Source organism: Mirounga angustirostris, unplaced genomic scaffold (genome assembly GCF_029215605.1).
Source record: "Mirounga angustirostris isolate CCGP_5_RB_7025 unplaced genomic scaffold, mMirAng1.0.hap1 SCAF_13, whole genome shotgun sequence".
Taxonomy (NCBI): Eukaryota; Metazoa; Chordata; class Mammalia; order Carnivora; family Phocidae; genus Mirounga; species Mirounga angustirostris.
The window spans coordinates 78,599,166-78,615,025 of record NW_026991721.1 but is presented as its reverse complement, the minus strand read 5'-3'; the positions used below and the strand labels follow the sequence as shown (position 1 = coordinate 78,615,025).

At 37.6% G+C, this 15,860-nt stretch overlaps 1 protein-coding gene across 6 annotated transcripts in view; it reads right to left on the bottom strand.

Moving 5' to 3' along the window:
• Window positions 1–15,860, bottom strand: part of ARHGAP42 (Rho GTPase activating protein 42) — a 319,552-nt gene that overhangs the window by 302,712 nt on the left and 980 nt on the right. The gene's annotated exons all lie outside the window — the stretch shown is intronic.

Here is a 15,860-nt window from a genome sequence, read left to right as displayed (position 1 = left end):
TAGGTACGGCTTACAAGACCTGTAAAACCCTCATGAAAAAGTATTATTATTATTATTCCCACTGTAAAAATGAGGAAACCAGAGTTTAAGAGAGTGACTTACAATTAGTGTGTGTGTGTCTGTATGTGTGTGCATGCATGCATAGACACACACACACACACATACATACACACACATACACACACATACACACACGGTATCTAGTCTAGAGTCAATTAAGAATGAATATTCACAGGTACCCGGGTGGCTCAGTCATTAAGCATCTGCCTTCTGCTCAGGTCATGATCCCAGGGTCCTGGGATCGAGTCCCACATTGGGCTCCCTGCTCAGCCAGGAGCCTGCTTCTCCCTCTGCCTCCGCCGCTTCCCCTGCTTGTGCTCTCTCCCTCCCTCTCTCTCTCTGTCAAATAAATAAATAAATACATAAATAAATAAATAAATAAAATATCTTTTAAAAAGAATGGATATTCACATCCTCATATGAGATCCCTATGTGTTCACCGCTATAATGGAGATATGCATGAGTTAACCCGCATAACAGTGAAAGGCTATCTGAGGAAATAAAAGGTACACATGATACCTATTAAGTCTTAGCACCAAGCAGTAACAACACACACACACCATACAATATCAATAGCTTGCCCTCAGTAAATGCAAACCCAGAAGAGCTGGACCTCTGCTCTGTATTTCCAAGGCCTAGAACAGTATCAAGTGCTAATAAATATGCTGAATGAGTATGTAAGTCAATGTTCCATTCTCTCTCTCTTCTTCACATCTCTCCTGGCCCATCACTCCTTGTTTTCTCCTCTCCACTTGTCTTGCCACTCTTTGCACATATGTAAAAATTGCTACTGCCCTGTATTTACATTATGAGATTTTTAAATATTTATCCATGTATAATGAAAATTAAAAGAACATGGAAATGTTTCCTCCTTAAATATCCACCAAGTGATTCTGTTTTCTCCAACAAATATAAAGGCCGTATCTGAATTTGTTTGGGGAAGTGATAACTTTGCTTTAAATACACATTTAGCTTTCAGACTGCTTTCTATCATAAAGAATGTAATGTAAATGCCTATAAACCTACTAAGTTTCTATTTATAAAGGTGAGTTCTGACACAGTGTTATTAGATGACCCAACAACTCTGTGCCTAGGGACATATCCAGGAGAATGAAACTATGTCTACATAAGACAGGCACATGAATGTTTGTAGCATTATTCATAATAGCAATAATAATAATAATATGGAAATACCAAAATGGCCTTCAACTAATAAATGGGTAAAAAGAATGTGTGGTATATCCATAAATTGAATATTTGGCAATAAAAAGGAATAAAATACCAATAAATACTAAAATATGGATGAACCTTGAAAACTTGCTAAGTGAAAGAAGTCATTCACAAAAGGCCACAGATTGCATCATTCTATTTATACAAAAAAAGGTTCAGAACAGACAAATCGGGGCGCCTGGGTGGCTCAGTCGTTAAGCGTCTGCCTTCGGCTCAGGTCATGATCCCAGGGCCCTGGGATGGAGCCCCACATCAGGCTCCCTGTTCCGCAGGAAGCCTGCTTCTCCCTCTCCCACTCCCCCTGCTTGTGTTCCCTCTCTCACTGTGTCTCTCTCTGTCAAATAAATAAATAAAATCTTAAAAAAAAAAACAAAAACAGACAAATCTATAGAAACAGAAAGTATATTAGTAAGAGTTGCCAGAAGCTAGGGAAGAGAGAAAACAGAGTATGGGATTTCTTTTGGGACAAATGAAACTATTCTAAAATTAGATAGTGGTTCCAAAATATATAAAGAATTCATATAACTTAATAGCAAACAAACGATCTGATTAAAAAATGGGTGGAGGACCTGACAGACATTTTTCCAAAGACATACAGATGGCCAACAGACACTGAAAAGGTGCTCAACATCACTCATCATCAGGGAAATGCAAATCAAAACCACAATGAGGTATCATCTCACACCTGTTAAAATGACTATCATCAAAAAGACAAGAGATAAGTGTTGGCAAGGATATGGAGAAAAGGAAACCCTTCTGCACTGTAAATTAGTTCAGCCACTATGGAAAACAGTATGGAGGTTCCTCAAAAAATTAAAAATAGAACTACCACATGATCCAGCAATCCCCTCTCTGTGTATATATTCAAAGAAAATAGAAACAGAATATTGAAGAGATACCTATACTAGAATATCGACTGCAGTATTATTTATAATAGCCAAGATAGGAAACAAACTAAGGGTCTACCAAAAGATGAATGAATAAAAAAGATGTAGTGCATATATACAATGGAATATTATTCAGCTATGAGAAAGAAGGAAATCCTGCCATTTGTAACAACATGAATGGACTGTGAGGGCATTATGCTAAGGAGAATAAACCAGAAAGAGAAGGACAGACATTGTATGATATACGTAGAATCAAAAAAAAAAAAAAGCAAAGTCAGACAAAGAGAAGATTAGTAGATTCCAGGGTATGGGAGTTAGGAGAAACAGGTTGATAAAGATACAAACTTTCAGCTATAAGATGAATTAGGCACAAGGACCTAACTTAAAACATAGTGACTATAGTCAATAATACTGTATTATATAATTGAAATTTGCTAAGAGAGTCAAACTCAAATGTTCTCACTTAAAAAAGGATAAATATGTGAGGTGATGGATAGATGTGTTAATTAACTAGCTCGCAGGAATCCATTCACAATGTATACGGATATCAAATCACCATGATACACATTTTAAGTATCTCACAATTTTGTCAATTATACCTCAATAAGGCAGAAAAAAAATGTTTTAATATAATTAGTGATGATGGTTATACAACTCAATAAGCACATGAAAAAAACACTGTATTATACACTTTTAAAAGGATGAACTTTATGGCAATAAACTACACCTCAATAATGAATAATTATATATAATAAATATACATCTCAATAATGAATGGTATTTTTTAAAAAGTCATTCCTACACAATTAAAATCAACACTCTGAACTGGCACCTCAAAAATAATATATGCAGGGCGCCTGGGTGGCTCAGTCGGTTAAGCGACTGCCTTCGGCTCAGGTCATGATCCTGGAGTCCCTGGATCGAGTCCCGCATCGGGCTCCCTGCTCAGCAGGGGGTCTGCTTCTCCCTCTGCCCTCTTCCCTCTCGTGCTCTCTGTCTCTCATTCTCTCTCTCTCAAATAAATAAATAAAATCTTAAAAAAAATAATAATAATAATAATACATGCAATACTTTGTTACAAACAGAAACATAAGTCATTTGTACAATTTCATTTTCTTAGCACTCTCTTGTATTTGAGATATTAAATATTGTCACTGATCAATATCAATTTATTGAATAAACCTGTTCTAATCAATCTCATTCTGGTAAATCTACATAATATGCAAAGGATTTTTCACTAAGATATTTGTCTTCATATATCAAGTTTCAGAATTGGTTCCACCGTTAAGTGGGTAGTGACAACTTCTGAATTTATATATTTCCAAACATTAGTTTGACACAACTTCCTTAAAGCTAATACACTGATGAAAAATGTATCATGCATCCAGCTCCAGAATCCCAAAGATTTGGTGGCAACTCTTACGAAGATAACTTTCTAGGGAGAAAAACAGGCAAATAATCAAATAATCAAAATAAAAAGTGATGAATGTCATTTTTTTTTTTTTACAAAATCATAAAATCTCAGATATGGAAACGTCCTTAAGAAGATAGCTAAGCTTTCCACAGAAGCAATGGCTTACTCTCCCTGCGAGCCATATTCATGATAACAAGTAATGATACATGGTCTAGAGGTCTTATATCAACATTAAATATAGTGTTCTATATATATATGTGTGTGTGTGTATATATATATATATGTATATATATATGTATATAGTGCATTTGTCCAGGTAATGTAAAGATTTTGCTTAGAAAGCCGCCTCAGGGGGAGATGAACCATGAGAGACAATGGACTCTGAAAAACAAACAGGGTTCTAGAGGGGAGGGGGGTGGGGGATGGGTTAGCCTGGTGATGGGTATTAAAGAGGGCACGTTCTGCACGGGGCACTGGGTGTTATATGCAAACAATGAACCATGGAACACTACATCAAAAACTAATGATGTAATGTATGGTGATTAACATAACATAATAAAAAAAAAAAACCGAAAACTGAAAAAAAAAAAAAAAGAAAGCCACCTCAGATCCTTTTTTGAATAAAATGTGGTGGTGGTTATTGTTTATAACAATGGTCTAATTTCACTACCTAGTCTCAAAATTAGCAAGGAATGAGATAGAGGAGAAAATTAGTATTTAATACCAAGTACCACACTGTGCTCGACATTTTGTACGTTATCATATTTAATCCTGAAAATATGCATATGAAATAAATATTACTCCCATATTACAGACAAGGAAAACCACAAAAGAAGCCAAGTAACTTATTCATAGCCACATAGCTAATAAATGTCTGAAGTAGAACGGAAAAGCATTGTTCAGATTCTAAAGCCCAGGCTCTTTCTATTACACCAGATTGACTGTTGTTAGTGTTAAATCTTCAATGAACCTACTTTACATTAAAATGTTCCAATATTAAAGATTAAGCATTATTAGCACTGCACTTGTGTGAATGGTAATGCTAAACTAAACGCAAGAAAAACCCCTGTTTCTTTTAGACAGATTTAATGTTCAGATTATTTGCATAAAATGGGATTAGCTTGAGTTAACGTACATTGTGACAGAAGTGCAGAGCACAATCTCAGAAAAGAAAATAAGCCTAAAACATAATCTTAGGACTTAAAGTAGGAAGAGTATCTTGCAACTGACACCCTGGTTCTGCATCCTTGTTTCATCCTCTTTCATCCCCTCTCATCAGTGGATGTCATAAAACATCATACTCAGCCAGCTGTGAATATCCACAGAACTCTAATTTCCATCAGAGCTGTCTGAGGAACCAAGGAAATAATGGGAAGAAAAGGACATGCACCCAACAGAGTTTAAACCTGGCAAACCTAGAGGCTGTCATTCTCACTCACTCGCTGCTATTCCTTGTTCGGGATTATTAAAAATCTGTATTCTCTTTCTTTAACCCCTGAAGCTGGCTTTTTCCAGACCTGCTGCACTTAGCAAGCTGTCCCCAAAGTCTAGACTTCCTATTCATTGCTCCCTGCTTTCCCCCCAACTTCAGGGCAGAGCTCCCTTTAAACTCATAGATCCCTTAAGAAACATCTTTTGTTGTTGTTTTTTTAAATGTTCTGTTTTGTCCTTGTGGTACCATCCAAATATCCTCTCCTGGTGATTGTGACACCAATTCAATAATACCACTTTTCCTTAATCAACTAGCTAACAGGCTCAATTCAATTTTCTCACTCGGCCAACTGAATCTTCCTCTTCAATTCTTAGTGAAATATTACTTTCTCCCCTAATTCCCTTTCCCCAAGACCCTCCAGCAATGCCCTACCAATCTCATCATTTTCTTTTCTCACCAATAACCACTAAGATGATCTCACCTCAAACATATTTACATTTACAAAACATCTGTGCAGCATAACAAACACCTAGGGAAAGTTGTTTCTCTAAACTGCTATCTGCCTTCCATACAGAAACCAATGTGAAAAAAAAAAAAAAAAACCTCTCATATGCAATTCAGCCTGTTTTATTGTGAAATTGCCCAGCTATCTATTTCATTCTGAGAAGTGCAAGTTGTGACCATCATTTAAATAACTTTTATAGACCACTGACCTAAGCCACCAGAAATAAAGCACCAGCAGATATGCCCATAAAGTCTCAACATCTATACTGCCCATCCCTAAATGCCAATCTAATGCTTTCTTGGTTCCCAGATCATAGTAAATATTTACATAAAAGAAAAAAGCTAAACCAAAACCATGCCACATCTTACAATCATTTCCCTCCAAATAGATTTAATTGGGGAGACAAACAAGCCAATGCATTAACATTCAATTAAAGCATTTCCACTTTTAAAATCTCATTCCTACAGAATATGGTAATGTTGACAAGAACATGTTAAATGCAGTCTTGGAAAAAAACTGAAATTATTAGGATCACAATGATCCTGCCTAAAGCAAATGAAAATAATGTTACATTTTTATATTATGCATTCTTTCCATGGCCCTCACAAAAATCCTACAAGAAATTGGGGCACCTGGGTGGCTCAGCTGGTTAAGAGTGACTCTTGATTTCAGCTCAGGTCTTGATCTCAAGAGTTGTGAGGTCAAGCCCCATGTCAGGCTCCACACTAGGTGTAGAGTCTGCTTAAGATTTTCTCTCCCCCTTTCCCTCTGCCCCTCCCCCCTCAAAGGAAATCCTATAAGAAATATAGAGCGAACATTATTTCCATTTTTGATGAAAAAAATACATTCTGAGACAAGTGGCCTGTACCAATGCCATCCATTAGTTAGTAGCAGCACCAGGACTAGAATAAAGTTCTAACACCTGTTGCTGTCTGCTGCCACCTGGATTTCCCAGTCTTAAAAATCAGTATGCCCAGGCCTGAGTAGTTACAATGAAGCCTGTGGGAAACAATATTAAAAAGCAAATTTGTAATCCTCATTCCATGGCTCACTCACTCTGACAAATATTCAAAAACCTCCCCCAAATACTCTTCTTAGTAAACTGGTTGATGTTCAGCAATCACTGAGCATCCACAATGTGGTCAGAGCTGAACAGAATACAGATATCTTTGGCACCTAGAAGTTTGTATTTCAAAGAATAAGTAAAATGTAATAGAGACACACAGGGTGTATACCATGTGACTGCAGAGCCATGAACTGTTGTGACACATTGCAAGCCAATGAACATCATAGGTTGGCAACACCAGAAGCCAGAGGAGGCAAGGAAAAATCCTCCCCTAGAGCCTTCAGAGGGCATGGCCCTACTGACACCTTGAATGTGGACTTCTGGCCTCCAGACTATGAGAGAATGTCTGTTTTTTTAAGTTAAGGAAAAAAAATGTTATTTCATAAGCGCAGGCAGAAAAAGTCTAATTTAGGATATCTGGGAGCACAAAATTACAGGATTATCCAAATTTCCTAATCTGGGTCAAGAGAAAAACTGGAGTTTAAAAACTAGAGAAGGAAAGAGGAAGAGTTAGGAAGGATTCAGACGTTCCTTTTTGAGATGACCAGGTGGATGAGGCTGTAACTAGAGAACTGAGAATACAAAGAGAACAAGGTGGAGAACAAGGAAGAACTTGGTTTTGACACACTGAGTCTGAGGTGCCTGAAGCACATCTATGTGGTAATATGCTGGTAACAATGAGATCCAGAGCTCAGGAAAATGAGGTTAGGGCTGGAGCCTGGGAAGACATGTTATCACACAAGGAAAGCAAACAGTAAAAGGGCTAAGAAGGAATCTTTGTGTACCATCAACATTTAAGAGGACAGAGGAAATAAACTGAAAAAGGAAGAGGAATTCAGCAACATCACATACTGAGGAAAAAAGGTGCAATGATGGAGCTGGGATCCAGAGGAAGTAATAATTAATAATGTTAGAAAGGGTCACCTAAGGAAAACCAGGATTGGCAAGCAGTCAACACAAGCCTTTAAAAGTCCTTCCTATTAGCTCCTATGTTGACATCGTTTTTTCACGAGTACGAAGCTTTCCCACATCTTCCCCAAATAGTGTGCCCCTAAAAAAGCCACCCCCTATTATCTCTTATGTTGACAGTTTTTAATGGGAATCATCTCCCTCAAATTTTCCACAACCAGCTTTTACAACAGTTGGCAAGCTAACCTCTTATTCTTTTGATTCTCTAGTGTCACACAGTAACTTTTTCATAGAAGATACACAAAGCTTGACACAAGTTCCAAAACCATAATATTTAAATTCTTTTCTCAACCAATTTTAATTTGTTTCTCCCTGTTTACCTCTTTCACAACCACCACCAACCCCCCACAATCCCCCATTTTGGGGCCACATCCTCCATTCAGACATTGTGAGGAATAAAGAAATTAAATAAAAGAAGAAAAAATTCTCACCAAAGCAAAGTAAAATCAATTTACAGAGCTTCCATTTGGAAAGGGATAATACACATACTGAATACTCATTTCTATTAGCAGCTTATCACTCTCTCCACACATAAACACATACCAGTTTTCTAAATTAAATCACCACTTCTACTGTGTACGAAAGAGAAAACTGAAGCTGGGTCTTTCATCTGGATAAGCTCCAATATATGTTTACACACAAGGGAATACTATTTGGCATCCCTTTCATAAACTATCAGGCAGTATGGCTTTTTAGATTTGCGTAAGGAAATAGAGAAATTCCACTACCGAGAAATATGTCTGACTTCCAAATGAAAGGGGGCATAGTGTGTCTGCCCACTTTTTCCCAGAGTAAAGCCAAGGTTCAGGGAGAATATTATTAATGTAGCAAGGTTATATATGCAGCATTTTTTCCAACTTTTTTCCGTATCATCTGACATTGAGAACCAATCCAGGATGCTTCCCTGGACCTTCACAAAATACAAAACATTCCCCATCATACCTGATATTCACCCAAATCAGATAAACCAACAACATACAAAATGTCATGTTTGGGTATTCTTAAAATGCCATTAGGAATGGAGACTTTTATCACAGAATCTAAAAACTGGAACTGAAAAGTCTCTCATAATTAATATAAAAAAATCTACAAAGACTTCATTAGCCTTATTTTTAGTCTTTTCCCACCAGGTTCCATGCAAGAATTACAATTAAAAGAATTACTCTCAAATTAAAAATCCTAGAAAATTAGTACTTATTTTTCTTCTTTTATGCATGCATACCTCCACAAGAAAGGAAAATGGTTGAAAAAACTGGCAGATTATCAGCTACTGTAAGTTACCTTACTATTCCACAATTCACTTTTTCTGAAGCAAATCACAGTCCTCACAGAGTGATGTACACATGTATTTTGCCAGAACACTTTCTTCAGTGTTATAACTAGATTTTTGGTAATAAAATCAGAATACTGCAGATATGAACTATGATATATTCTGACTAAACAAACATCCCAGTTAGATGTAATCTTATAGAGAAGGATCCACATTACCAGAATATCCAGGCCAAAGTTTAAGTTCACCTAACCACAGACAAATCTATTAATATAATTATATTTGTAATGACTGTCCCGTTATCATCCTGCCCCTTTTCCTTTGCTTTCAAGGACTATTAAGATTAAAAAATATTATGTAAATTTCTACACGTATACAAAACCCAGACATTACAACTCAGACTAAGGCAGCTGCAAAAGATGAAGCACAGATTCCATGCACTAGTCAGCCAGGTGCTTAGCAAACGGTTTTAATTTTCAGGATGAAAGCAAGAAGCAGGTAGCAAGTCCTTGGTTGCCGAGGCCAGATCCATTGGGAATACACTATAAGGATTATTAGATGCTGGGCAGAGGTTCAGCAGGCTGGAGGAAAAAGGAAGGCTGGCAGAGCTGCCAGTTGAAACTGGTGGGTGGCAGGTGGAGCTACGGAGGGCTGGCACCTGCCTGGAAGCTGAAATGAGTGGAAATTAGGATCTAGGCAGCAGGGATGGCTTGGGCCAGAAGACGTGGCAATCACAAATCTGGCAAGAAACCATATTCATGAAAAAGATTCAAGACAAAATAAACCCCCTTTCCTTTACCCTTTCTTATCTGTCTGTAATAAGCATTTCATTGTTGCATATTTACCAAATGTGGCTTAATGGTATGAATTTTCTGAACTAATATTTCTCTTTATAAATCTAAATAAAAGATTTGCCATTCTCTGGGTACTTAATAGAAAGGCACTCACACCAAAGTAATACTGAACGTTAGCTGTATTTTTTTTTTCTTTATAGTTTGAGTCATGCTTACGTATCATCAACACAATGAACATTGTACTCTAATAATTCAAAGGATGTTTGCTAAAGCAGCTTTCCAATGACTTAAAACTTTAGTAGTTACCTGAGTTTCCTTCACTCTCAAAGTACCTTGATCATAAGTGTCAAAGATAGCAGCGTAAAAGGTGGTTGGTTATTGCTCACCCATTCTCCCACTAACTCGTTCCCTGGCCTCTAACAGGACAGCACCGCAATTACTACCTGCTGAAAAAGGAAATCCAAGGGAAATAAAGACAGTGTAAAAGGGTACTTATTAAGCTCACGTTGAGAATCGGAAGAGAAGTAAATGGAAATACTCAGCCAGCCCAAATTACTTCCACTTTGATAAGTGCCGAGGCTGCCATCTCAATTAACACAAGTGTAACTGCTTTTACTTGCAACATCTCTGAAGCAGAACCTTAAAGCACCACATTCCTAATCTACCAGTTCCTAAAATTAATTACAGTTCATTTGAAAGATACAGTTACTTCTCATTTAACTCTAATTCTAATGACTTAAGAACCAAAAGAATGGTTGAAGTAATTATACATCCATACCTTTGATTAGACTGCCCAGCTACACAGGAAAACAGCCTTAGTGATTCGAATAAGCAGCAGTGAAGTAGCTCTTGCAGAGTAAACAAGACTCTGCAATGAGTTCCATTTAAACTAAATAAAACCTAGGTGCAAATTGAAATACAAAAAAAATGGCCTAAAACAATAGCAATTTTCATTAAAAGCTGAAGGATGACCAAATAAATAGCATAATAACTACAGAAAGTCTCACATTTCTTAAAATTGTCTTTTTCCTTGTATTTAACTCCTTCCCTGTGTCAGCAAAAACTCCAGTAGTAAAGTGGGCCCAGAACATACACACAAAATAGAGACTGGCTTAAAGTGAAAAAACAAGTGAAACCAGGCTAAGGTGAGTTTGAGAAACACAGCAAATGGAAGGCAGGGATCCCTCACCCTTTCAATGCAGCCTTTGCATCTCAGGTTTTCTTTTACTATAATCCCCAGATCACAAGTGTCCCACAGTACTCAGTACTTCAAAGGTCTGGGAACACTGAGGGCAGTAGACACAAGTAATTACGTGCTTCCCTCTTGCTAATGTGCTAAATTCTTAATTAACTGCAGAGTCTACATCTAAACTTAGCAACCAACCTCTACCACTCACATAGGCGCCCTTTTTATTTGTGTCATGGATCACCAGTGCCAGGAACTACTGCCTTGGGAACAGAGGTAATATGACCAAGAAATAAATAGTTGTGATAGAGAGAAGGCCATCATCTGGGCAAGCAGTTTTGAAGAACTATAGTTCCAACTGGGAAAAGCAAAGAGAAATGAATCATCCAGCACACAAGATATTATCAACAGTCTTTATATGAGAGGAAATTTCCTTTCCTTTCAGTAAAATCATCATCATCCATTAGATTAACTAAATGTAGTTTTATTGGTTTCACAGTATTATTTGTATTTAATTCATAAGTTGATTTGCTTTTAAAATTATAGGACTAAGCACAAGAATTTGCTTCATGCTTATATATATTTAACTACCATAATAAATAACTGAATCTATATTAGGGTCCACTAACTTTTTTTTCCCTCAAGAAGAAGCCTAGACACACAGGTTTGAGAAACATTATCCTAAATGAAGAAAAGACAGCTGGCCAATTCCACCCTAAGGCAATGAGAGGAAGCACTAGTAATAAGAAAGAAGTTTGTTTTGTTTCTTAAATTGTTTGTTTCTTAGATTCCAAGAGTGAAATCATAGGATAGTTGTCTTTCTCTGACTGATTTATTTCACTTTGCTTATATTCTCTAGCTCCATCCATGTTGTTGCAAATAGCAAGATTTCATTTTTTATGGCTAAATAATATTCCATTGTGTATATATACCACATCCCCCCCCCCAAAAAAAATAGGAGAGAGAGAAAGAGAGAGAGAGAGAGACAAAGCAAGAACCAAACTCTGAACTATAGAGAACAAACTGATGGCTACCAGAGGGAAGGTGGGTGGGGGAATGGGTGAAATAGGTGATGGGGATTAAAGAGGGCACTTACCACAACAGGCACGGAGTAATGTATAGAATTGTTGAATCACTATATTGTACACCTGAAACTAACACTGTACGTTAACTATACTGAAATTAAAATTAAAAACTTAATGGGAAGGAAGGAAGGAAGGGAGCGAGGAGGGAGAGAGAGGGAGGGAAGGAGGGAGAGAGGGCCCCAAGATGCCAAAAGGCAGGGTAGAAGAAAAAAAATGTTGATATGCTCTCCCCACCCAATAATTCAATTAAATGACTACAATTCTATTTGTCTATTCCTTTTTGCTCTTTGCTGTTTTGGGGAGGAGGGAAAGTCTATTCCTTTTTTTAAAAAAGATTTTATTTATTAGAGAGAGACCACAAGCGGGCAGATGGGCAGAGGAATAGGGAGAAGCAGACTCCCCAGTGAGCAGGGAGCCAAACACATGGGGCTTGATCCCAGGACCCCATCATGACCTGAGCAGAAGGCAGACACTTACCCAACTGAGCCACCCAGGCGCCCCAGGGAAGTCTATTCTTGCAAGGACAAAGCTCTATTTAAATATTCAAAAGTATAAAGAATTAAGAAAAGAGAAAGTAAAGGAGGAATTACATGAGAAAGCCATTTTGAGGTGTTTCTTTGAATATGATCTATAAAAGAAGAAAATCAATAAGCAAAAACAGCGTATGATTTCACAACTCAAATTTTAAGACACCTGTTAAAGGAACAAAGTTCCTAGAAAAACATTTGATGAAAAAGGGAGAGAATTTTGAGTCACAGCATGAACTAAAACCTGATTCTCCAGTATCAAATATTCTCAAATATTGCTCACCAAAGGTCTATACAGCATGTAACAAAATGAACAAATAATCCTAGTGGTAAGATTTTTATAGTCTTCCCTCATTTTATAGGAAAAGTAGGACCTAGAGAGGTTAAGTTATTTGCCAATTACCACACAGCATTTACCAGCACCAGAATTTAAATTCAGGTCTATGTCAATCCACTTAATGAGCTGTCACACATTTTCTCAGATTGGATGTGCAATCATTCATTTTAAAAATGTTAAGTATCTTACTTATATTATTTAAAATTGAAATCATCTAGTCAGGGTTTTCCTTTATAAGGACCCTTCCAAATACTCTACTAAGAAACTATTAACCTTAAAAATAAAACTGCCTGTAATTTTACCAGCAAAATGGGTTTATTTGGGAGTAACAGAACTGCAATCCTGGACAAGCAAGCTAGGCAAAACCACAGCTAAGTCCAAAAAACAATGAGCAATGTTATTTTATGGAGAAGGAAGAGGAAGTTAAGAGGGGTTGTTTTGAATAAAAGTCCACTGGAGAAAAGCAGGAGTTCAAAGTGATGATGGTTTCTCATTAGATGAGTTGCAGGGGTAGTTGATTTCTTGTAGGAAATGCAATGTACATCTTTCCCTGTTGGGGCCTATAACTGATGATTCCCTCCTATTGAGATTCTTCTATTAGGGGTCTGTAACTGACAAAACTTCCTGTAATTGACATTGAGTGGTACCTACCAGCCTCTCCTAACATGCCCAGCCTGCCATCAGTGTGGTTTCCCTTTTATTAATTCTCACAATACCTACATCCTGAAGGAAAAATCAAAGAGCATTTGTGACTCCTATTGAAACAGCTATGCATGTATTAGCCAAGAGTGCATGCCAAAATTCTCACCAGAAAAGCTATGAACTAGGATGGAAATAATATAAGATGCTTAGAAATGCATGATGATTGTCCTTTCAGGAAGGCTGTATTAAGAAACCATTAATTATTAATGACAATAACAGCAAAGTGCAAAAAATAAAACTGAACTGGGTAATGGGTACACTTACTAAAACAGTAGGTACAGAGAATGGAAAGGCATAAAATTAGGGAAGATAAAGACTTCCTCTGGCAGAGAAGAACAACAAGGGACAGAACTGGGGAAAGGAGGGCTTCTTGGTGATTCTGGGATAGAACCAAAAGCAGGCTTCAAAGTCCTTTAGGCACACTCTTATCCTAGCTGAGCAACTTCAGAGGGCTAAGTGGACTTAGTCCACTTACTGGACTTAGCCGCTTACAGCCTAGCATCCTCCCCAAGGGACAGAAGGTGGCATGGTGAGGAAAAAAGCAGGGCCATCACGTGACTTCAAGAGTTCCTCTACTCCAAATCTTTATTTGGCAACCGATGCTGGGAATAAAGGAGCAATACGTTTTCCTCCCGTAATGAGATAAACAATAACCAAGCATTAAAATAATGCACTCTCATCACAAACCTAAGAATACTAGAAAGACAGCAGGTTGTATATTTAAGTGCGTAAGACCAAATTAATGAGACGGGTTCTGTATGTTCAAGGAACTTACACTCTCAAGATTTCTCCACTTTACATATGGAAGAACAAACTTATCAGGATGGCAATCACCTGATTTTTGCAAGACTAGATTCAAAAATCGTAATAAAGTACATAATCTCACTAGTAAAATAATATGCATTTTCAGGGCTTTTATCACAGCTATGGAAGTGTTTTCAACTTTTGAAACACTAAAATTGATCTCCCAAGAGCGGAGTGAGGAGAAAATGTCACTTTGTAGACCAGGTGGCGGCTCCACAAGGGGCAGCTGGGCATTTAGCACTGAGATGGGGAAACTCTTGGGAGAGGCTAAAATGCGAAGAGGCCAGTCCTGAGACCCTCCAACCAGAAACTGCAAACCAGAAGGAAGGAGAGTTCACATTTGTGTATGCACAGGATGAAAAGAACTGCAGATAAGTTATTTTTTCACAGATAAATACAGTAAATACTGTTATCAGTACTAACCTCAAATTCAGAAATTAAGTGAATGTAGGCATAAATCATATTTTATCCTAGTTTAAAGTAGCACAAGTAATACATAAATGTTTTAGCACTGGGGATGGTTAAAAAAGGATTCGGGAGCACACTAATTCTAAGACAGGTTTGATAAGCCCCATCCTTACCATTAATACATGCTTCAAAATACAGATCAGATGCTAATGGCTCAGTTTCAAGCAAATACATCCCCATTATGTTGTTACTGACCTTCCAACTGATACACTCGATGATGGTTCTACTACATGTGCCCTGGGTATTTCTAGATGCTCCAAGGCTCTCCATGCAATGAAAATACCTCACTCACCCAGCCATTAGAGGCCAGAGAGTCCAGGGCTTCATGTCAATAGCTAAAACCTTCAGAAATCTCCAATAAGATGCAAATACGTCCTGGGAAAGGTAACAAATTAAACCTTATCAGTTAAATCACTCCCATTTTCTTTTCTTTTTTTTTTTAAGATTTTATTTATTTATTTATTTGTCAGAGAGCGAAAATAAGTGGGGGTGGGGGAGGAGCAGAGGGAGAAGCTGGCTCCCGGCTGAGCAAGGAGCCCCATGCGGGACTAGATCCCAGGACCCTGGGATCATGACCTGAGCCGAAGGCCGATCACTCCGTTTTCTTAAAGACAAACTCGAGTTTCTTTTACCAAGACTCTCCTAGGTCTTAAGTACTTGAACGTGAAGATCCAGCAGACTCAGGAGGTAGTAAGGAAAATCTGCTCGGGAAAGGAAGTGGGAAAAATCCCTAAGGATAGTTTACTTAAATAATCATCAGAAATTCTGGTTGGCCTTTAACCACTGAACTTCAATCCCAGGGACTCGACCGACATCAGATTTACAATACAAACCAAAAATTAAGACGCACAAAAAAACTTGTAAAGAGATTAAATCCACTGGTGCCATGCTGTCTTCGATCATCTCGATCATCCTACTACATGGCAAAATTGCAAATGTACATTTTTTTAAAAGGCAATTCAATGATCTATTGTGCCCGGTGAAGAGTCACTGATACACATAAGAAATTACTTTGAGTATCACTAAACAAACTAGCTTCATTTTATCCTTAAACCAAACTCTTGAAACCCACCTTAAGGACCTTTTTAAAAAGTGTTCAGACTAGGCACAGTAAGATTACAAAG